Raw genomic sequence first — 24,880 nt, forward strand, 5'->3', positions numbered from 1 at the left:
TTTGTTTGTTTTACAAATACATATATTTTATCCTTCGGAAAAAAATTATTTAGGGAAATATACAGTTTTCTAAAAAATTCAGTAATAGTAAAAATACTGAGTTTAAACAGATGGAGGGATGTCTTCAATAATGAAAGAAATGAAGAAACAGAAAAAATTGAACGTAGAAAAGGGTTATGCCTCTTAAAAAAATACTGTTTCTCGTAGCAAAAAATGTTGATTTCTAAATGCCTTTTTCCAGGCATGGGCTCTAGAAGAACATTGGCCAGGTTAAATGGTGGAGGAGCACGGCCGGTGGGAATCTGTGCTTAGCGCAGCGAGGCCTGGTATGGCATCCCCTACATCGTACCCTGAAGGACACCTGAGAGCAGAATCCCTTTCCATTTAGGAAAACGTTCCAGTGTCTAAAAGAGCAATAACTCTGTTGAGGACTGACTGTATGATTTGCCAAAGTCTACATAAGCTGTTCTAGACTGGCTGCATAATTTGCAGATCACCCTGTATTTTAAAATGCTTAAAATCTTAACCCATTAGCACTAATTCCAATTAGAGGAAGATAAGTACAATGTATTTCAATTTTATTTTCCTAAGTTGGTTGATGAACATTAATATGGGACAAATCCTAGAATCAGCAAAATTGCAGCCATTAATGATAAACAGGAACAGGAGAGAATATAGATTAAAATTCAGAGATTGTCTTGCCTTCAAAAAGTTGCTTAAACTTAATTATTTTAGTTCCTTTACATTTAATTTCTTCTTTCTTCTGCCAGGTAGAAAAGCTGAAAAAGTAGTATAAATACATAAGGGGCAGATTATTGGGAGAGATGAAGTAGATTTTTAGCCTCTAAATCATGGACTTTAAACAATTCAGAGATGGAAAGAGGTGCAGCTGTCATCCATCCAATCATCTAGTGCCAGGGGGTCTCCTTCCTGCATGGCCATGAGGGGTGTCGTAGCTTCAGATAGTGAAATTACATCTTGTTTTGGGGAGATCCATTCCATGGAGAGGGCCCTTGCCCTAAGTTGCTGCTGTAGAATCACTGTGAGGTCAAGAGCATGTGAAAGAACTTTGTAGACTGAACAGTTACCTAGTAGAAGTTCATGGTGAGGGTGTACGTGGCTTGGGAGCTACAGGAAATCTGACCACAGAGTCGGAAAATAACCCATCACGAGTGCTGTCTCTCCCCTTCCTGGACTTCTTTGCTAAATCACTCAATGCCTCTTCCAGATGGTAAAGCCCTCCTCGGGTCACAACCTGCTATCTCCCCCAAATCAACATACACTCTCCCCCTTAGGCTAGTCTCTTCACTAGCCCCAGGCCATGCTCATCTGCCCAGCTCTGCCATTATAACTGTCCTGGCAGCTGGGACATGGTGAGGGCTTGGTCTTTGGAGCAGGCAGCCCCATGTGTGAGTCCTCCCTGTTGTACTTGTCAGCTGGAGACTCTGGCAAGTGATGAACTGCCCTCAGCCACCGCATTCTCATCTGCCCAAGCTGGGCTGTTGGGAGCATGAGACCGAGGTAGCATGTGTTCAAGCCTGTTGTAGATTGAATTGTATTGCCCCCAAATTCATATATCGAGATTCTACCCCCGCTAGTAACAGACTGGAACCATGTTTGGTGATAAAGTCTATAAAGAGGTTATTTAGTTAAAAAGAGGCCATAAGAGTAGGCCCTAATCCACTGTGATGGGTGTCCTTATAAGAGGAAGTCTGGACACACAGACACTTGCATCCCGAGATGACTGTGTGAAGGCACAGAGAGAAGATGACCACTTATAAGCCAAGGAGATTGGCCTCAGAAGAAACCAACCTTGCCCACACCTTGATCTCACACTTCTGGCATCCAGAACTGAGAAAAGTAAGTTTCTCTTTTTTAAGCCATTGAATCTGATATTTTGTGATGGCAGCCCTAGCAAACTTAATGCAAAGCCCCAGTACCTAACTTAGCACAGAAAAAGACACTCTTCAAATGCAGTTCACTAGAAAGCTCTTCTTTTCTACCCAATCCTACCTTTTTGTCCTAAAACACAAGTTTTAGCCCTTCTAGTAATTACAACAGTGGTGTACTGAATAAAATCCTCCAAAGATGTCCATGTCCTAACCTCCAGAAGCAGTTTGTGTATTACCTTTTATACTAAATATATAGGATATATACAAAAGTGGCTTTGCAGATGTGATTGAGAACAATCTTGAGACAGATTATCATGGTTATCTAGGTGTGCACATTGTAATCACTAGGCTCTTTGTAAGAGGGAGGCAAGGAGACCAAAGTCAGTAGCAAGAGGTGGAACAATGGAAGAACGAGGTAAAAGTGACGCAAGGGGCGGGTCACGAGCCAAGGAATGCAGATGGCTTTTAGAAGCCCAGAGAGACAAGGACGCAGATTCTCTCCTCAGAGCCTCTAGAGGGAACCAACCAGCTGACATCTTGACTTCCTCCCAGTGGAACTGAGTTTGGACTTCTGAGTCCAGAACTGTAAGATTGTAAGTGTGTGTTGTTGTAAGCCACTAAATCTGCGGTAATTCGTTATAGCAGCAACAAGTAAACTAATACAAGAACCAGTCAAGCTCTGAGTGACCTGTCCTCTGAACTGCCCGAGCGTGTGCTCAGTACCAGCGGGGCAGTCACTAAGAACGCAAGTCCAGGAAACATCTTGTGGATTGGGATCTCTGCTCTCACACCTGCTGGTTGGATGAACTTGAGCCAGTTACGCGATCTCTATGGGGTTCAGTTCTTCAAATGGGACTAACGATGGTGCCCTTCTCATGGAAATCGTCAGTCTCCATCTACTAGAATGCAGAGTCCATGGTAACTGGGACTTTGTCTTAGTCACTAAAATAGCCCCCATACACCATACCATAGACACTCGATAAATATTTGTAATTTATCGTACGTCAGTGTGCTTTTTTTCGTCTTTATTATGGAACTATGGTTGACATGCAATGTTACATTAGTTTCAAGTGTACAACATAGTTGTTTCAACAGTTCTATACATTATGCAATGCTAGTGTGCTAACGTTTGAGTACCTGCCACATCCGTTAGGTGCAACCATTACAAATTATCAATGCCATACAACAACATATAAAAAATTCACCACGCGAGGCACCATAATAAAAATACACATTTTCATGTACATGTGATTAAAACTGTAAAGATATATATAATAGAGATTAAAGGAACAAAAATAGAAAGCTATGTCATGGGTAGTAAATCATTATAATTTTGCTTTATAACAAAATTAAGGGGGCATTGGCCCTAAATTTCATGTTTTAAGCTAATTTATGAATGTAACATTCAGTTCTTCCAGTAGTATTTTTACTCACTAATATTTACATTTAAAAAATAGACTTCAACACAACCTCTATGTAGTCCCTATAAAAACAAAAGAAGATTATTATCATTATGTTAATAACTTCTTTCCAAAATAAAGGATAGGATTACAGACTATTGGAAGGTCTAGAACTGCAGTCTCGGACTTTCATGCCTTCATTTAAGTGATCATCGTTACCCACAGCTGAAAAAGAATTACGGTTCTAACAAAGAAAATAAACCCCAACAGAGTACCCAAGTTGTAACATCCTTTTGGCTACCAGTAAGTCACACTGTAAAACTGTCACTTCCCCATCTCCCTATGGAGTCAACGTAGTTTCTTAATCAGTGATGTCCAAAGGCTTCTTGTAATGTTGGGCAATGAGTCGCCACACCTTCCTCGTTATCAGAAACATATGGCCAGGAAAAGCAACACCACCTTTTTGTCCTTGGGAATAACTGACAAACGGCATGAAATGAAATGTTGCTGATAGCCCTCTTTTCTTCTATCTTTTAAAAATAATATTAACCACATTTTTTTTCTAGTGCAAAAGTAACATGTACGTGTGGGAAGTCTAGAAATACAGAAAAGCACAAAGGGGAACATAGAATTGATTTTAATATCATTGTCCAAAGGTACGCACTATTACCAGATTGATAGTTTTCTATATTTTTAATAGGCATATAAACATTTTTAATAAAATTGGAGTTGCGTTGCACTTCTTTTTCAAAATCTACTTCTATTTACTTAATATTTTCCCATGTCACTAAACTTTCTTTCAAAATATGAGCATTTATTGGTTGCATAGGTTATCACATATGCCTGTACTATTTTTTAATCCTATTATTGATTACATAGGGTTTTTACTTTTTTCCTCCCTCACAAACAGTAGTGCTACGAATAGATTCATATCTTTGGGCACATCTCTGATTATTTCCACGGGGTAAATTACTAGAAGCAGAATGTCTCTGTGTGCATATTTCCAGGGAACGTGGTGTGGGATGAGAAGGTTAGACATGGCGGTATGCACATTTTAAAGAAAGGTCTATATTTTTATCTGCAGAACATGAGGACGTCTTTCCTCGGAGTCTAGAAATACTAAGTCATTTTTTAATCCCTGTCAATTACAAGGCAAGATAATACATTGTTCCACTTAGGTACAGAGATATTTAGTTACTCTTCCTCATCTATGGACATTTTAATCCGAAATCTCAGGATGAGCTAGAATCGTAAGAGCAGAGAGCACCGTGACTAGAAGAGCATGAGTGGGCGCTAATTGCTTTTTGGGTGAATAAATGGAACAATTGGAGTAGGTAGGGGTCATAGAGAGTACCTAGACCCGTGAATTTCTCTTTTGTTAAATAGGCAACAGAAATACATTTTTCAAATAAAATCTGACATAGGCCCCAATATATAAACACAGGAAAGCAGAGACATGTCACTTTAACCTGAGTGAAGAGGCCTGAATCCTCCCTTCTGACCATCCCTTTCTTGTTGAAGAGAGCCCCTGCTGGACTTCCGGGGAGCCTTGGGATTCTCACACAACCCCGCTTGAAAACTGTTCATCCCCTAATTTTGCTTGTGAGGAAACCAAGACCTAGAGAAATAATTTACTTATAATCATAAGTTATTGTCATATGAGAATTGAGATAAGAATGAACATTTAGGGGCGCCTGGGTTAAGAGTCTGCCTTCGGCTCAGGGCGTGATCCCAGGGTCCTGGGATCGAGCCCCGCATCAGGCTCCCTGCTCTGCTATGAACCTGCTTCTCCCTCTCCCACTCCCCCTGCCTGTATTTCCTCTCTCGCTGGCTATCTTTCTCTCTGTCAAATAAATAAATAAAATCTTAAAAAAAAAAAAAAGAATGAACATTTAAATTCATACAGTTATTAACTGTATGACTTAGAACAAAATATTTAAACTTTTCTGGGTTCAGTTTGTTTGATATGAGGATTAAAATAACATCTACCTTATGGTGGCAGTGTAAGGATTGCATGAGAAAATAAAATAATCTCCAGTCTCATGACTAAATGTCCTCTGTATATTGATTACTCCCAAATTTGTACCTCCAGACTAACTTCCCCCTTGGACTTGAACTGCGCAGAATTGGATATTGAACTGCCTACTCGATATTTCTCTCTGAGTGCCAAACAGACATCTCTAACTTAACTGTTTGAAACTGAGCTCCCGACCTTCCCCTTCAAACCTCCTCTCACCCTCCGCACCATCTCACTAATGGCATCTCCTTGTCCTGTTGCTCTGCCCAGAACCTTGGGTTTGTCCACGATGCCCCCTTTCTCTCACATTCCATGTCCAAGACGTTAGAAGAGCTTCTTGGCTGTACCCTCAAAATGTATGCAGAACCCCACCTTTTCTTACCACCTCCACTGTACCACCCTGGTCCAAGTACCAGCTTCTCTCCCCAGATTAGTGCTTCCTAGCTGGTCTCCCTCCTCTTCCCTTCCCCTTTCATTCCACTCTCACCACAAGAGCCAGGGTGATCCTGTTAAGACATAAGCCAGCACCTGCCATGCCTCAGCTCGGAACCTCTCAGCGGCTGCTCGTTCTGTCAGTGTCAAGCCAAAGTCCCAAGCATGGCCCTCAGGTGCTGTCTGACCCAGCTGCCTGTCACCTCCTGGCTCTCCCACTGCCCTCTCCCTTGCAAAGTGGCTCCAGCCTTCACCGGCCTCACAATAGCTCCTGGAAGGCATCTTCCGGGGGTCGTCCAGGCCGCCCTCACCTCCTGCCGTCCTTGCCCAAAGAGCACTACCGCAGCGCAGCCTGGTCTCCCCTCTAAATCGGCACGGTCTGCACAGACAGATGCCCTTTTCTCCTTGTCTTCTTTATTTTCCTCCGTGGTAAAACACACGGTATAGTTTTATGTCGTCATTGTCTAGAACCTAAGCTGCATGAGGGCGTAGATGTTTTCTGCTGTGATCAATACTTTATCTGCAATGTTGGAATAGTGCCTGGCACAGAGTAAGCACTCCCTAAATACTTGTTGAATGAATCATATATGGAGAGCTTTTAACAGCACGCTATGCGCTCATTAAATACTGTCATCATTTGCAACCATTTTCAGCACTGGTTTCCCTCTCCAAACGCTCTTGCTTTCTAAAAGCCATCTAGGAGGAACTACTCACTTAAGAGACAGCTGATTTTAAGGTGTTATTTTTTTTAAGATTTTATTTCTTTATTTGAGAGAGAGAGAGCACAAATAGGGGGGGAGAGGGAGAAGCAGACTCCCCCCTGAGCAGGAAGCCCAACACCAGGCTCGATCCCAGGACCGTGGGACCACGACCTGAGCCAAACGCAGATGCTTAACCGACTGAGCCACCCAGGCGCCCCTAAGGTGCTATTAGGAGAACAATTTTAATATTCAGTTCCTAAGCCTGAGTTTCTTAAATGGTTTTGATTTATTAGGGGTGGGGAATATGGAACAAAGAATGGAGAACTTGTTAAAATTATGGATGAATTCTCAAAGGGATATCCTACCCATTAATAAAGTATAAATTCAGTGTGAAGAACTCGAAAGCGATGCAAAATGCTAATTGGATTTCTATTTGATTACTTAGTTTAAAACTCTAAGAATCTTCTTTTAAAAATAAAATTTATGGGGCACCTGGGTGGCACAGAGGTTAAGCATCTGCCTTCGGCTCGGGGTGTGATCCCGGCGTTATGGGATCGAGCCCCACATCAGGCTCCTCCGCTATGAGCCTGCTTCTTCCTCTCCCACTCCCCCTGCTTGTGTTCCCTCTCTCGCTGGCTGTCTGTCAAATAAATAAATAAAATCTTAAAAAAAAAAAATAAAATAAAATGTATTAATTTTTTTCCTTAGGCAACATAGAGCATTGCAACAAAAGTAAGTTATCATGACCCTTCCTTCCTTTATACTTAGGCAGTAGAAATATGACACTATCTGTGAGAGAATTACTGGGATCCGAGGTCAGGTCCTGTTTCAGGAATGCTTCATAAACACAAATTGCTTTCCGTTTATGTTATTTCCTCCACGAGAGATAAGAACAACATTAACACTTTAGAATCAAGAGTGAGTTTATGTCTGTGATCACCAGTATTTTAGTACTAAAAATAAACACTCCATAAATACTTTAAACTCACTTGAAAACATTACAAATAAGAAAGTTTTTAGCACAAACTAATCAACTATTCCTTGAAAATTGTTGAGGTCTCAGGATATGCAGAAGAATGTAGGAAAAAGGCATATGGCTTCATCATCTTTCCCCATTCGTGTTTCTGGTTTCTTCCTTTTGTTTCTGGCTGGTCTTTCTCATGTGTGTAGACAAGCCCTCCTCTAAAGTCAATGTCAGTGAAAGTTACAGTAACACATGTAAATGTGTTCTAGAAAGAAGGAACCACAAGTGTGAAGCCTTACAATAGGGACAGATCAAGCAGAACAAAAAGGTCAAATTTCTGATCATATTTCCATAGCTTTGCTACACTATAAAAAGCAGTAGTGAGAACGCTTGTGGAAGACAAAATGGTGCTGTTACTTTGGAAAATAGTTTCTTGCAGTTAACCATGCATTTACCATATGATCCAGCAATCTCACACCTACATACTAGAGAAAATAAAACTTGGTTCGCACACAGACCTGCACATGAATGTTTACAGTAGCTTGATTCATAATCAGTCCAAACTGGAAAAAACCAAAGGTCCTTCAATGGGTGCAGGGTGAGCAAACTGGTGTGTGTGGGTGGGTGTGGCTGTGTACATATATAGATAGGAAATGGAATATTACTCATCAATAAAAAGGAGCAAACTGATGATACATGCAGCCACCTGCATCGATCTCAAATGCTAAGTGAAAGAAGCCAGGCTTCCCAAAGCAACGTACTGGAGGATTCCTGGAAAAGGCAAAACTATGAGGACGGAAGACCAGGCAGTGGTTGCCAGAAACGGGGTCAGGAGAAGAGTTGAATACAAAAGAGCACGAGGGAATTTGGGACGTGATGAAACTGTTCTGTATCTTGATTTCAGTGATTTTACAAAGTTGTACGCATTTGTCAAAACTCAGAACTGCACACTCACACACACACACACACACACACACACAAAAGTAAATTTTACGGTATGTTAATTATACCACACACAAAGTGAACGGGACTCATTTTCATCAAGTTGGGGTGAGAAGAGCCCAAATGCAAACACATTGTTGCTGTGCTCATTCAGTTAGGAGCTAAACTTCTGTTGCTGTAAGTCTGTCTGCATATGGATTTATGTTCCAGAAGAACTACCCCTTTCCTGAGACCTACCTTCCTAAACCTGGCATTTTAATAAGAAATAAAGAAGTGAATAGGGAAATAAGTATGCATGGGTACATAAGTAAATATACTATTTAAAATAATATAATCTGACATAGTGGTAAGTTATTATGAAGAAAAACAAAGCTTGGTAAATGGAAAGAGTTACAAGAAGGGAGGATATTTAATAGGATGCCAGGGAGACTATCCTGAATGACAGCTGGACAGAAGTTTCCGTGATGTGATGGGGGAAGCTGTGTAACAACTGGAGCACCAATTAACACTTATCAAAATTATAAAATATTGAGAAAAATTCGGTCTCTCTCTTTCAAAATGATTACTTGAAGATATGCACAACTACTGTCAAAAGAAAACTGGGAAGCTGTAACAAATTTATCAGTGTTCCTACTTGCAAACTAGGCTGACGATTTATCAAGAGAATATCAGGAAGTTCCCAGAAATGAAGAACCAGTATGCTGATTATTAATTTATTGCCGCTCAGCTCTAAATTCAGTCTTCATTATCTGCTCTGCAATAATGGAGGTGGACCCTGTAAGCAGTTCTCCTTGGCAATGAGCATGATACGAAGCTTTGTCAGTAGAGGGCGCTGGAGGGACCCTGCATGAGGAAGGGCTCCTCTTCCTGATTCAGGTGTGTTTCCCTTTGCTTCTTGTTTCTACGTGTGGCTGTCAGCAGCATGTGATGGGGACATCCAGTAATGCTCCTTCCTAGGTGTTAAGAACTGAATTGTGAACCCCTCAAATTCCCCGGTTGATGTCCTAACCCCCAGTACCTTAGAATGTGACTGTATTGGAGATAGGGTCTTTAGAAGGGTGATTAAGGTTAAATGAAGTCATTAGGATGGGCCCTAATCCAATATAACTAGTGTCCTTATAAGAAGAAGAGACCACACAGAGGGAAGACCATGTGAAGACATCAGAAGAAGCCATCCACCAGCCCAGGAGAATTGTCTCAGAAGAAATCAACGCTGACAACACCTTTTCCTTGGACTTCTAGCCTTCAGGACTATGGGGAAATAAATTCCTGTTGTTCCATCCACCAGTTTGGTGCTTTGTTACAGCAGCTGTAGTAAACGAATATACCATTAGTGCACATTAGGGCAAGCCCTAGCCCCATTGCAGCCCAGCCACCACCTAGCTGCAGCCACCCTGACTCTCAGCTGGAAAATGGGCTTCTCGATGCCCCAAATGCCTGCACAGTCCCGTCCACCAGCGTTCATTTTACTGCACTCTGGAGTGGTTCGCCGGCCTTGCCCACATGTACCCCAGAGGTTGTTTCCTGCTCGCGAGTCCTGGCCCATGATTTCCGAGCCAGGCTCAGCCCTCCTACCCTCCAGAAGAGTGTTCCCTGCTTGCCTAGTGTCTATAGACCAGCTCTGGCCAAGGGCTACCCAGCAACTTGGTCACCATCTAGTGGGCTGAAACCACTCCTCCAACCAGGTTCGTGTCCCAGCTCCGGGAGAGGGACCCCTTCCAAGTTTATTTCTTCCTTGGGTACTTTTCTCCACACTAGGACATTCTTCAGCACTCTCTATTCCTTAGAGTTATTACCCTATTATCTTTGATAATTCTTTTTTTTTAAAGATTTTATTTATTTATTTATTTATTTATTTATTTATTTATTTATAGAGGGCACTAGCAGGGGAAGGGGCAGAGGAAGAGGGAGAGAGAGAATCTCAAGCAGACGTTGTGCTGAGCACGGAGCCCCACACGAGCAAGGCTCGGTCTCACGACCCTGAGCTTGTGACCTGAGCAGAAACCAAGAGTAGGACGCTTAACTGACTGAGCCACCCAGGCGCCCCTAGTAAATAATTTTTATATTAAGCTTTCCCTGTTCAGATGTTGCTTGGACTCTCCTGGTACACTCGGACAGATACGGATTTGGCACTGGGGGCAGCCCCAGGAGGGAGGCCTGCAATGGGGATTTGGGGGTTGGCTTGGTCATGCTGTTTGGTTAGAGATCAGCGCCGAGCTCCTTGCCAGTGAGAAACGGTAAGCGAGGAATCCCTGGCATGCGGGGACATCACGGCCACACCATCACCCGTGTTTGATTGTGATGGAAACGGAAGCAAGGGTCTTAGCAGCCCAAGTGGTCACTGCATCTGACTGTTGAGGCAGCTGATGAGGACAACGAGGAGTGTGGTGTGAGATCGAGTGTGGGGAGGGCACCTGAACGCTCATAAAATGACAAACGCGACTCTTTGAACCCTCAGGTTTCTCAAGCCAGAAAGCTTCCATGATAGCCCTAAAACACTCTTTTCTTTTTACCCAGAGGGCTGATATTGCTGAAAACTAAACATAACTTGCAATTGTCTTGGTTGCTGAATTACAACAATGGTTGAAGTTACTGTTTCTGAGCCTTTCTTTGCTGTGGAAGCAGCTCGCAAACTAAGTCCAAGCAAACTAGCCTTCCTTTGCTTAAATACCCGTGAAAACCTCGTCCGGCGCCGATTTCTTGGAAGGGGACTTTGATTCTCCTCAAGGCCCAGCCCAGCCCAGCCACCCCCCTTTACACTAGATGCATCCGCTCGGGTGAAATCAGTGTGTTCCCAGAGGCCAGGGGAGCCCTCTGACCCAGGAAGAGAGAGTTTACGTGCCCAAAGAACGGCCACCCTTCTCTAATATGTATCGTAGAAACCTGGGGAACATGTGTGGGAGTTCATTTTAAAGATGTGAGAACAAGAAGTGGGAACTACAACACTGGGCCAGGCCAAATTCACCGCTGGGAGTGTGCTTCCTAAGAGCCTTCCCGGCATGGCGAGGGGGAGGGAGTCCAAACCTTAGGGAGTTAGGGACACTGGACTGGGTTTATCACGTGCAAGCTGCGCATCCCCCTGCCATCTACGTTGCAGGAAAAGGCCCAGAAGACAGCTGTCTGCACTAAGGCGTCTGCGCCCTTGGAAACTCTGCGGTTACCGTCTTCTTTAGGCTGGGTGTGACTAGGGGGCGTCAGCATGGAGAGGGGCTAGCTGATTTCAACGGGATGGGATGATGGATGGGATCCCAGAGAATCAGAGGCCAACTGGCAGCATTTATTGTTTTTAAGATTTTATTTGTTTATTTGTCAGAGAGAGAGAGAGCACAGGCAGGGAGAGTGGGAGAGGGAGAGGGAGAAGCAGGCTCCCCACTGAGCAAGGAGCCCGATGCAGGATTTGATCCCAGGACCCTGGAATCAGGACCTGAGCAGAAGGCAGATGCTTAACTGACTGAGCCACCCCAGTGTCCCCAAATGCAAGAACTTGCTGTGGGGGCATAATCACCGTAAAGGACGGCAGGGACGTATCAGTAATCAGAATGCCTTGGCTCACACGGATCTGGCAGCAGCTAAGTGATCGGAATAGCTGGGCAGGCTGCCATGTGGCTTGATCCGTACCGCCGGGAAAACTCCAACCCTGGTAGCAGGCTTGAGTTATTTTGCTGGCATCTCACTGCCATGTACGCAGTTTTTCGAGCTAAGTGAATTTACAGAGTCAGAGGTCCTCGAATGAAGAGGGTGAGGATCTTGTGGCCCACACGAACCAGAGCTGTACACGGAGTGGAATTCTGGGCCCCCCCACCTAGTAAGGGGAAAGGCAGGGATTTGAATGCCAGCCGCTACTCTTAACCACTGTTATCTCTTATCTCCCTTATCATCCCGGTGTCCTGCCCCCATCCAGCAGCTGCATTGCCTAGGAGGCCAAGGACACAGAACAATGAGTCGCTCAGATCTTACCTGATTTGGATTCTCCTTGAGGATTGAATGAAGTATGTCAATCTATGTGTAATGTTTTTGATAAAATACACTCTAAATTTTATATATATCTTAGCCACTAGTATTGATTCCAGTCTGATGGTAAAATATTTACCATAAACGCAACGGATGAATAGTTCATGTGAAGCAGCCTCGTGGCCCCACGTTACATAAAGTCCGTCATAAACAAACTTGACTTCAAAATAGTTTCCTCAGAATGTTCAGCGTATCTTAACACCAATTAAAAAATCTACAGCTTTTCATGGGAACAAATCGTCTATAGATAAACTTAATGCACGGACAATGTGGAAACTCTTTCAGACTTTTTTCAACACCTGCCCACTGAGCCTTTTTTTCTTTAAAAAATTATTTCAAGGACACCTGGGGGCTCAGTTGGTTAAGCATCTGCCTTCGGCTCAGGTCACGGTCCCAGGGTCCTGGCATTGAGTCTAGCATCGGGCTCCCTGCTTGGCATCGGTGGGGAGCCTGCTTCTCCCTCTCCCTCTGCCTGCAGCTCCCCCTGCTTGTGCTCGCTCGCTGTCTGTCAAATAAATAAATAAAAAATCTTTAAAAAAATAATACAAAAGATTATTGCAGTTTTCATATTTTTTTACCCTTTTATTCTTCCTATAGAAAGACTAATAATCATGTAAATGTTTAGAAGGCAGGCCACAGATAAAGGACAATAAAGAAGCAATTTTCTTTCATGCTGGAATCACAGGTTCAAGCACATGAAACCACAAAACAACCCTAGCAGCCATCTGATCTGGCTGCCGAGTTACCTAACGGAGAGGTAGGTCATGGGACATACTAAGAGTGATAATTAAAGTATAGAAGTACTTGTTACTGGTTTCCTTCTTAATAAAATAAAATAAAATAAAATAAAATAAAATAAAATAAAATAAAATAAAATAAAAAAGAGAAGACTTAAGTTCTCACCCCTACGGGAGAAACTGATGATAAGAACCCCAAACCATAGTGCCACCGTGTGCCAGGACTCAGGGCACAAACAGTTGCCACTTATTAATTGATTTTATCAGTAGGAAATGGAGGAAGAGGGACCAGGCCGTCCAGGTGGTAAGTGGTGATGCTGGGATTCTGTCCCCGTGACCAGAGAGTCCAGAGTCCTTGCTGTACATGTTAGTCACGTTGCCCCTTCACAGGCATTCATGCGATCACACACCAGCGGATGGAGAAGGACTCAGTGGTCACAGACTATCTTGAGCAAGAGTTGAAACAAAAAGCAAGAACCACTTTTATGTATAATAAAGACCCAGAACGAGGAAGTTGGCATCCCTAAACTGTGCAGTGAGAGCAGTGTAAAAGGCCAAAAAGAGGATCCAGGCCATCCCGGAAATATTCCCCCGGCCACAGAGGTTAACTGTTACGGCCAGTTTCTCAGAGGAGAGGAACTGGAAATTGACATCAGGACCTTTAGAATTGTGTAAAGTGCAGAGTGGATTCAGTCGTTCGTTCGTTCGTTCTTTCTTTCCTTTTTTTTTTTTTTTTTTTACAGTTTTGAGGTTTTTAATATTGAAGTATAATTAACATACGGTGTTATATTAGTTTCAGGTGGACAATAGAGTGACTCAACAATTCTCTACATTTCTCAGTGCTCACCATGTTAAGTGTGCTCTTAATCCCCATCACCTGTTTCATCCATCCCCCCGCCCCCACCTCCCCTTTGGAAACCACTGGTTTGTTCCAAGTAGTTAAGAGGCTGGGGGTTTTTGTTTATCTCTTTTCTTCTTTGTTCATTTGTTTTTTTCTTTAAATTCCACATATGAGTGAAATCATGGCGTTTGTGTTTCTCTGACTGACATTTCACTTAGCATTATACACTCTAGCTGCATCCTGTTGTTGCAAATGGCAAGATCTCATTCTTTTTTTTTTATTAAAGATTTTATTTATTTATTCATGAGAGAGAGAGGCAGAGAGAGAGGCTGAGCAGGGAGCCTGATGGGGGCCTCAATCCCAGGACCCCTGGGATCATGACCTGAGCCGAAGGCAGACACTCAACCAACGGAGCCACCCAGGTGTCCGATCTCATTCTTTTTTATGGTTCAATAATATTCCATTGTTTTTATATACCACATCTTTTTTATCCTTTTATGGATAAAAAGGGTTGGGCTGCTTCTATACCTTGGCTATTGTAAAGAATGCTGCAGTAAACATAGGGCTGGATGCATGTATCCCTTTGAATTAGTGTTTTCATTTTCTTTGGGTAGATATCCCACAGTGGAATTATTGGATCATACAGAGATTTCTTTGGCTTTCTCAGCGGCAAATCCTACGTGAAGCTTGCGGTCCTGGGATCAAAGCCAGGTCTCACACGGGGCCCCTGCTCTACCACACAGGGCATTAGCATTGGATTGTGCCGTATCTCACATTGGTAATCTGGAAATCCATTAAGTGAGGTCCCAGATCCTTTGCTACCTGAGTCATCATCCCCATCTGAGATACCTAGGATTTCTCAACTCGAAGTGTCCTCGCACTCAGGGCAGGGGACATTCTTAGGAGGCACTCATAGCAGTCACATTCAGTTGTGATTGGTCTGGTCCAATAGCATGAACAGATAAAACAGGTCAACTCCTCTTCTAGATTGGAGGCAGTCATCTGCCTTACATGATGTCTATAGTCAAAACTCTGAAACCAGCCTTCAACAGCCAGCCTTGGTCCCCCACGGTCTCTAAATAATCTTCTACTGCCTCCTCCTTCCTCCTTGTCAATGGGGAAATGGCGGGAGTTTGTGAGGCAGGAGCCCTACGCTGGTGAGTTTTATGAGGCTTCAATTTTAAGCTCTATAGACTTTACACGTGTGGTCTCAAAGTCCGCCTTCATCTCAGAGTATCCTAGCTCAGCATAAAGGAATCCCATGCTTCCTCATTTTTTATTAACTCAGAATCCTTAGCTCTACGGGGCGCCTGGGTGGCACAGCGGTTAAGCGTCTGCCTTCGGCTCAGGGCGTGATCCCAGCGTTATGGGATCGAGCCCCACATCAGGCTCCTCTGCTGTGAGCCTGCTTCTCCCTCTCCCACTCCCCCTGCTTGTGTTCCCTCTCTCGCTGGCTGTCTCTATCTCTGTCGAATAAATAAATAAAATCTTAAAAAAAAAAAAAAGAATCCTTAGCTTTAAGGGCAAACCCTTTCTTTGCTCTAGGTCTTTTCTAAGAAAACAAAGGGAGGCATGCGACTGTATGATTCTATGTATAGAAGTTCTGGAATAGGCAAAACTAATCTATAGTGACAGAAGCCAGGTCAGTGGTCTCCTGGGGGACTGGGGGGAGGACTCACTGCAACGGAACCCAGGGAACTTTGAGGTTGTTGCAAATGTTGTGTATTTTGTCATTTGTCAAAGTCATCAGACTGCCCACTTAAATGTATGTGTTTTATTGTATGTAAATTATATCTCAATAAATTTGATTTTTAAGTCCATTTTATTGCCTTGGACATTTTTCACAGGCATCACATCATTCTAAGGATTGAGCTTCCTAACAATTGTCTTTCAGTTCAGGACCAATTGAAGCTAACCCTCATCCATCTTTTGTGTATGTCCTCTGATAGCTGAGTTTTCTAGAGAATTTGCTAGGCTGCCAGTGTGTCACTTTAGATAATTCTCCCTTTTCTTCCTATCCAAGATCATCCTTGTTTGCAAGATTTATTTTTTTTTTAAAGATTTTATTTATTTATTTGACAGAGAGAGACAGCCAGCGAGAGAGGGAACACAAGCAGGGGGAGTGGGAGAGGGAGAAGCAGGCTCATAGCGGAAGAGCCTGATGTGGGGCTCAATCCCATAACGCCGGGATCACGCCCTGAGCCTAAGGCAGACGCTTAACCGCTGTGCCACCCAGGCGCCCCTGCAAGATTTAGAATTCAATTCTGAAGCACTTCTAGACACTCGTCATCTTCCGTTTGAGGGTCTGTCTAGCGACTCCTCCCATTTATTAAAAAATTTCAGGTCTGGGGGCGTCTGGGTGGCTCAGTCGGTTGAGCGTCCGACTGTTGATTTCAGCTCAGGTCCTGATCTCAGGGTCGTGAGATGGAGCCCTGCATCGGGCTCCGCACCCAGCAAGGAGTCTGCTTGTCCCTCTCCCTCTGCTCCTTCCCCCACTTTTTCTCTCTCCCCCGCTCTCTGTCTCTCTAAAATAAAAAAGTAAATAAAATCTTAAAAAAAAATTTCAGGTCTGTTTCCTGAAGTCTAGGCTATGTGTCCAATCATGTCCAATCCTTCTTGACCACCATGAACCCTAGAGTCACCGGGTTACTTTTTTTCCCATGAGTTCGTGTCACTTCTACTTCTCTGACCAGTTCCTTTTGTGGTGAGCTCTTGGTACTTACTTCCTCTACGTTCTGAGAAAACTTCCACGTTAAAAAAAAAAAAGTGCTGGCTCCCTAGGGCATGATAGTTTTTAGATAAAAAAGACTTTTGAGGTCAGTAACCGCTGCTTTACTGTGTTATATGAGACATCTAAGGTCCTTAAGGGTTGGAGGTGTTTGCCCAAAGTCAGATAGTGAATAAAACTCTACGCTGAACCCTCATTTTCATCAGACCACTGTGTACTGTTGGGCCGGATGTTTATTGCCCGGGGGGCAACCAGCCGAGGGCTGAGTGGGAACTGAAGTTAGTGTGGGCCCCGCTTCCTTCGCCAAGCTTGGGCCCTGCTGGAGGCTCTCCCCCGCCTCACAGGGACAGCCTCCCTCTAATTTTCATAAAAGCACCATTTGGCCAATAGTGGCTGTGATCTATCCTCAAACTTCTCTTCCAAATTATTTCAAATGTAAACGTTTATTTTTTAAAATTTTATCAGGAAGAAATTTAGCACTTTTATTTTATCTTTTTATTTTTTATTATTTATTTATTTATTTATTTATTTATTTATTTATTTATTGCAGCTCATATGCTATTTCCTAAAGGTAGAATTTATTTACTTATTTATTAGTAATATTTATTTTGTTATATTAGTCACCATACAGTAGCACTTTTATTTTAAAAGAATATCCTATAACATTCATAGATCTTAACAATTTTTATTATATCTTTTTCAAATGCTGTTTTGTGAATTCTTTTTTTTTTTTTTTAAGAGAGAGAGGGAGCAAGAGAGAGCACAAGTGCATGCTGCAGGGAGGAGGGGCAGAGGGAGAGGAGAGAGAGAGCCTTAAGCAGGCTCCTCGCTTACGTGGGGCTCCATCCCACAACGTTGAGATCATAACCTGAGCCGATATCAAGAGCTGGACACCTAAACAACTGAGCCACCCAGGCACACTTGTTTTGTGAGTTCTTAAGCAATCCAGGACATTCATAGATTTGATATACTTTATTTCTGCAGAGCCGGGCCAGGGACTCCGCTTGGAATGAGATTTGTCCCAGGACTCTGGGGCAGGAGCAAAGGAAGGCTTAAGCCTCAGCCACCCATAACTCAGCTTTCAGTCTGATATAAAGGACGTGGTCCAAGGAGACAAGAACTTAATCCCAAGGGAAAGGTCTGGAGTAGGAGGTGAGCAGAACAGAGAGAGCAGTTGAGAGGCAGAGCCTGGAAAGGCTCCTTGAGACAACGGGAGATGTCTTTTTGTAGGGTGCCTCCTCTGTGCCTTGGATGAGTGGGCAAAAGTAGAAAGGCCTAGTGGACCTGCAGAGACCCAAGTCAATGCAAAGTTGGTACTGGAATCCAAGAGGATTCAATAAAAGCAGAGACCAATGTCCCGGCCTACATGGGATAAGGCACTGCAACCAAGAGCCCCCAGTAAGGGCCCACTGGGTAAAACAAAGTCCCGCTGTGACCAGTATTCACTCCACCCAGTGCCATGTGGGTGGATAAACTTTTCGCCTCCCAGACACCATTTTGGCTGGGGGGAGGGGGAAAGAGGAAAACACCTGAAAGCACTTACACAAAAGACATTGGGTTAACCCAAAATTTGTCTCTGATATTATCTTTAACTGAAAAGTGTGTGCTCAGTGATCTATCGTCACTCTACCATCCCAGCTCCCCATAAGAGGAAATGGCACTTTCAGAACCAGAGCATATTACAGAAAAGAAGAATGCTGCATTTTTTCGACCTTTGAGTGCAGTTTACCCATTATACATGGTCCTTCCAGTTCCAGAAGGCATGCTGTACACATTAACCAGGGGTCACAGAGTTCAAATATAAATTGTCAGTGTGAGTCTTTGGTGCCCTTGAGCGTAGCTTTTGTGCATAGAAAAAGATTATTCAGAGGTTAGCTTTAGAAATTACTATTTAATTTACTAGTGTTACAATTTAAAAACTTAGCTTGATTTTAAGTTCAACTTAGAATTTTTATTGTTCTTTTATAAATAGAGAAAAATTTAAAAACCACTTTTAAGGCCCTTAAATATTATCTGTTGCCATTTATAAATGTTATTAAATAAACTCCCCCAAACCTTTTAAAGTACCTTTAGAAATCTAATATTTTATTTTCCTCATAAATATAGAACTATTTGATTAATATTAAAACTTTCCTGGGAATCTAAATAATGAACACAAATCTAATAAATCAAATTTATAAACATGGTGATTTTTAAATTAAGAAAGTTAATAAGAATCTGACTTAAAAGTGTAAATAATTACACTCTTTGACATTTTATTTTATTTTTTCAAGATTTTATTTATTTATTTGAGAGAGAGGGAGAGAGCACAAGCAGACAGAGAGGCAGAGAGAGAGAGAAAAGCAGACTCTCCACTGAGCAGGGAGCCAGATGTGGGGCTCAATCCCAGGACCCCGAGATCATGACCTGAGCCAAAAGCAGACCTTTAACCAACTGAGCCACCCAGGCACCCCTCCCTTTACCATTTTAAAATGGAATCACAGTCAAACTAGAAGTTCGGTCTTAAAGCTTAATTTAATTTGATCCATGTTAATTGGGGTGAAATACAAGTATCCCCCACTTTCTAAAAGTCCACGTTATGCCGCTTCACAACAGACCTCCGGTAGCACCTGTTTTTGCTAACCAAAAGAAATCCAAAGAGGATTTTTGCTTTTATGAAAAAAGTTGTTACCATGAGGAGGTGCCTGGGTGGCTCAGTGGGTTAAGCATCTTCCTTCCACTCAGGTCATGATCCCAGGGGCCTGGGATCGAGCCCCACATCGGGCTCCCTGCTCAGTGGGGAGTCTGCTTCTCCCTCTCCCTCTGCCCCACCCCTCGCTCATGCTCTCTCTCTCTCTCAAATAAATAAAATCTTAAAAAAAAAAAAAGTTGCTACCGTGCCAATTGTGTAGGTCTTTCGAAAAGGTGAAGCGGCATGAGGCAGACTTTCAGAAAGTAAGAGATACTTCTCGCTTTATGCCATTTCAGTTTACAAAAGGTTTCATAGGAACATTCTCCTTTCAGATAGTGGGAGAAACCTGTACTCCATCAGCGATGCCACGTGCTTCATCCTGCACTTCATCCAGAAGCAGAAAACGCTGCATTATTAATGATGCTGTGTTTGGTCCCTTGGCTAAGATGGTGAGTGCCGGGTCTGTCTACGGTAGCAGCGCTTCGCCCCTTCGCAGTTAGTAAACAAACTATGGAGTGATCCTTTGGCATCATGGGGATATTGCATTCCCTAAGAAAGCTTCGCCTAATTCACTGATGGTCATTGCCTAAATTTATTACTGCATTGGAGCACAAAATGACTTTTGAATTCTATTTTTCTTTCCTTACTTTCTAACACAACAAAATGTTCCAGGTTCACATTGTCCTTTCCTGGCCCTGAACATGGAATCGGCTATTTCCTGAAGTCCTGCTTCTTTTTACTGAGAGGGATGTTTTTTAGAAACCAAGATCTGGGTGCTAGCCATACTTCTTGCTACTAGAGTGTCATCATTTCTAGACCCTTTCAGTGGACAGACCTATGGACTATTTCTTTTAATTAATAAGCTCATATGGATATTTTCAATTCAAATTTATATTTAAAGAATTTTTTCTTAACTGAGCTTATTTCATATTTATATTTATTTCCTCTTGCACTGAAAATCACGATCCTAAAGATGTTAATGTGTTTACTTATTTTTTAATTTTATATTATACATAAAATTATTTGAAAATTATGATACCAATATCACTACTAACAAGTCTCCAGTGGGAGAAGTCTAAAATTTCCTTGCAGTTCTTTATACCCTTCGAATATATCCCACTAAATATATACAATCAGAATACTCTATTAAAATTTGCTTGAAATAATACTTTTCTTTGTGTGATTATGCTATCCATTGGATACAGAGTTAGAGTTTATATGCTCCTGTGTGTGCTCAATTTTAGAGTTTATTTTTTTGTTACTTTCATTCAATTGTGTTTTTGAATATATAAAACATTTACATGGTTCAAAAGTCACAACTATATAAAGTCTGTGTAGAAACATCTGCACCCCCTTCCTCTTTCCCGCTCCCCACTCCCTCCTCCATCCCCTGTGGGTAGCCATTTTCATTAGTTTCTGGTCTCTCTAATTTTTTTTTTTTAAAGATTTTTATTTATTTATTCGACAGAGATAGAGACAGCCAGCGAGAGAGGGAACACAAGCAGGGGAGTGGGAGAGGAAGAAGCAGGCTCATAGCGGAGGAGCCTGATGTGGGGCTCGATCCCGTAACACCGGGATCACGCCCTGAGCCGAAGGCAGACGCTTTAACCGCTGTGCCACCCAGGCGCCCCTCTAATTTTTTTTTCTTTTCATAAATAAGTGTTTGTAGGGTAAGAGCCTGACATTAAGCTCTTGATTGTCCAGGCATCCATTTCAAAGATACCCACCTTGAATAAGCACATTGCTAACTGTATGGCAGCTACTAGCAAACCGACCAGGCTGCTCCCACCCATGAAGTTGCCCTTTGAGAAAGCCCCTGGTAACCTAGAGAGCTGACACTTGAGTGACCTGCTTTTCCCTTCCCACTCCCTAATTCCCGCTCTTTATGTTATACATTCGGCAGTAAAGAGTGAACCCATGAGACCCTGGGCACACACCCCTGGAGCAGAGCCCCAGATCCCTCCCCTTCCCTTCACCTGCAAACTTGTGCGGGCCCCAGGCGAGCCGAGCCGTGTACCCCTCACAACCTGTGAGAATAAATCTTGTTATTCAGAATCCTCTGCTGGTCGTTGCTGAGGGGTGCATCTTGCAGTCAAAGACCCACAAAGACTGGTCAATGCCAACGTTGGCTGTAGTCAGGGAAAGTCTACGAAGGCTCACTACAGGTAAAAGGGCCCGGGGCACTCCTCGCTGAGAGCACCGCTGTGGATAGGCTTAGACTAGCCCAACAGTGTGTTACGTATGTATGAGTGCTTTACGTAATCTCCACTTTTTCCTTCACAAGATGTAGCGTAGGAGATGCACCCACCTGAACTTGCTTTTTTCATGTAACAATATAACCTGGAAATTATTCTATATGATTTCATAGAGCTCTTTCTCATTCTCTTCAAACAGCTACAAAGTCTCCTGCAGTCAGTATGTTGGCTGAGGCTGCACTCATCTGCAGATTTGACTGGGGCCTGCTGAGCCACTTAAAGATGACTCACTCCCAGACCTCCCCCATTGGTGCTGATTGTTGACAAGATCGTCTCCACAGGCCTCATCCCCAGGCTGCTAGAGCTTCCCTGCAACATGGCAACTCAATGCCACCTCCCCCGCCCCCAGCACCTAATCCAGATAGCTGGATAGAAACATCAATGGCTCTTACAACTTAGCTTGGTCACATACTATCCCTTCCAGAACATTCCATTTGTTAAAAGCAAGTCACTAAGTCTGGCCCACATTCAAAGGAAGGTGAATTGGGCTCCACCTTTTGAAGGGAAATGTATCAAAGAATTTGTGGCCATATGTTAAAACCTCCATGAACCTCATTAAGGGAACATTCTGTACAGAACACTATTTACCTTGTGTGTAAAGTAATGTAATATTTTCATTACGATGGTCGAGTAGTGTTCACTTAGCTCTGGAAACAATGTAATAATATGGTATATTATTATGTATATTGTATTATATATGGGCATATATAGACATATACATACGTAATGAGTATGTTTATAGATAGATAGATTGATCCCTGGAGGAGCTCTTTATTTTCTTTATGAAAATAACAAAGGCTTTATTGAGAATTTTTACATGTAGACATCTCCATTTTATTATACATAACTCAAGGTCCTACTTCTCAAATTAGGGGACCCGTATTCGCAGGGAGATGCGGTGGAAGGCTCAGGGGGGCAAGGGCACAGGCAGGGTCGGATCTTACAGGAGCGACTTTATGTGGTGGTATGCAATGTGAAAGCATTTTTATCCCGAAACAACTGTAGATCTGTATCCGTGGGTAAAATGCAGTGTCTACACATATTTTTTAAATCAAGCGTGAAACTTCAAAGAAATTTTGAACTTAGGGAGTTCAAAATAGGCTGCTTTGGCCTATTTCTTCCAAACTCCCAGAGGTGCTTTTCCAATTCTCTATCCGTAATGGTATGTCAGTGCAGAAGTCTGAGAACGGTTGGCTTTAGAGTCTGTATTTGTATTTTGCCCATGAGGAACTGGTGGGAACCTTTCTTCTAGTCTTCTAGGGCATCTGAAAGAATCACCCTTGTTCCTATGTGAGTTATTCCAATTCTAACCTCTCCTGTGTCTTTCTTATGTCAGGAATGGCACCTCACGCTAATGCGTGCTCTTCCTGGATCAGCCCTCCCTGTCCAGGCAGCCCAGCAGATCACCGATCCAGGGAGCGGACACGTTACAGCCAGGCGCCGTCACTGGCGCCCTCTGCTCCTTTGGGCTGGGAGCTTGATTGGATCCAAGATGAAAATGGATCTCCCTGCTTTGCCATACCCTAACCAGAGCTGAATTACCCAACAGACGACTAAAGCAGAGGCCTCCAAACAATGCTTTGGGTAAGATAATGAGATATTTCCTTCCAAAATAAAATTTTGACTGCCTAATAATTATTTTATGATTTGGCATGGTTTTAAATTTTAATTACATAGAAGGGGAAGAAAGGAGAAATCATCTCTTCTGTCTCAAGGTCTCTGCTGGTCTTAATAGGGCTCCGGCTGTGAAGGCCTCTAGAACACACCAACCACCCTTCCCTCACTGGCCCAGCTCAGGTTAATCCTGTGTGATCACTCTTCTGCATACTATTAGAAAAGCCACAGGTTCGGAGCATAGCTACAGTTCCCTTCTCTGTAACCCTGTTGAAAATACACTTGTGGTCCATTACCCTTGAAGCTACCATGGTTGGGTACTTCTGACCATGAGAACCAAGCTTATGGGTAAGTTCACTGCCACCCTAGTCCCTAACCCTGGAAAAGGAAGTATGAACACCACGGCTTGAAGGCAAGGTTCTCAACTGGGGTCCTGGAACATGGATGAGGGACAAATACATCTTTTTTCTCACTAGCCTTAAAATGAAATTTAGCATGTATTTCAATTATGAATGTAGGCAACACACTCCAGCCATTTTAACAGAACCCAGGACATTTTCACCAGTTAGAAATCAAGATATTCTCATATCCAATTCAGTTGTTAGAAATATCTTGAGGGGCGCCTGGGTGGCACAGCAGTTAAGCATCTGCCTTCGGCTCAGGGCGTGATCCCGGTGTTCTGGGATCGAGCCCCACATCAGGCTCCTCTGCTATGAGCCTGCTTCTTCCTCTCCCACTCCCCCTGCTTGTGTTCCCTCTCTCGCTGCCTGTCTCTATCTCTGTCAAATAAATAAATAAAGTCTTAAAAAAAAAAAGAAATATCTTGAAATATCACTCCACTCATCACTGCTTCAATGTGCGGAGGTGTTCAGATCCCTAACAGATCCTGTGTGGTGCAGTATTCTCGTGTGTCATTGCCATTGAGCCATATGAGCCCAGATGTCCCGCATTCTACATTGGTTGTCAGAGATATACAGTGCTTCTTGGCTCTTCACATCTACAAAATTCTCGATTTCTTTAAAAAGAAAGAATATCTGAACTGAGCTGAGAACATCTACAAACACTTAGAATCTTTCAAAACGTATTTCTGTCATAATGGCATCAAAGGTGACCATGAATTTACAATCATTTTCTTTTTAATATAAGTCGCTCTATTGATCTATTGATAATCTATTGACATTCATCTATTGATCTTTGACAAAATGCTTATTTCAAGTAGAGTTGTACTTAAGTCTTGGATGATTCTGTTGTTCCTTGCAAGAAGCCTCCTGTGTTTGCTTTGTAAAATGAGATAGGGGAGGTTTCATTTCCTTTGAAATAATATGTTTGTGAAACAGTGTTCTTAGCCCTTGAATATCAAATCATAAAATTAAAATGCACTGAAAGTCTAGTATGACATGCATATTGCCTTGTTGCTTTAAAACATAGGTTTTATTATTATTCAGGTATGGCTGGCCAGTACATCAGAGACCATTGCCCTTGACAAGATAGCTGTTTATTATATTTATCTGCTCAGGCTACTGTAACAAAACACCACAGTCTGGGTGGCTTAAGCAACAGAAAATTTATTTCTCTCAGTTTGAGAAGGTAGAAGTCCCCAGTCAAGTTTTCAGCAGAGTTAGCACTGGTGCAATCTCTCCCCTTGGGGTGGAGACAGTCAGTCCCCTTCTCCCTG

At 42.8% G+C, this 24,880-nt stretch overlaps 1 long non-coding RNA gene across 2 annotated transcripts in view; it reads left to right on the forward strand.

The window, feature by feature from the left end:
• The first annotated feature begins 17,511 nt into the window (after nt 1-17,511).
• The window catches only part of LOC103665370, a 35,054-nt gene continuing 27,685 nt past the window's right edge, over nt 17,512-24,880 (forward strand). For both annotated transcript variants that reach the window (XR_005833549.1, XR_005833548.1), the window contains exons 1-3: nt 17,512-17,817; nt 19,669-19,785; nt 22,928-23,175. This is a non-coding gene — a long non-coding RNA (uncharacterized LOC103665370). The remainder of the gene's footprint in view (nt 17,818-19,668; nt 19,786-22,927; nt 23,176-24,880) is intronic.

The sequence above is a fragment of the Ursus maritimus genome, unplaced genomic scaffold, assembly GCF_017311325.1.
Source record: "Ursus maritimus isolate PB19 unplaced genomic scaffold, ASM1731132v1 scaffold_8, whole genome shotgun sequence".
Classification (NCBI taxonomy): domain Eukaryota; kingdom Metazoa; phylum Chordata; class Mammalia; order Carnivora; family Ursidae; genus Ursus; species Ursus maritimus.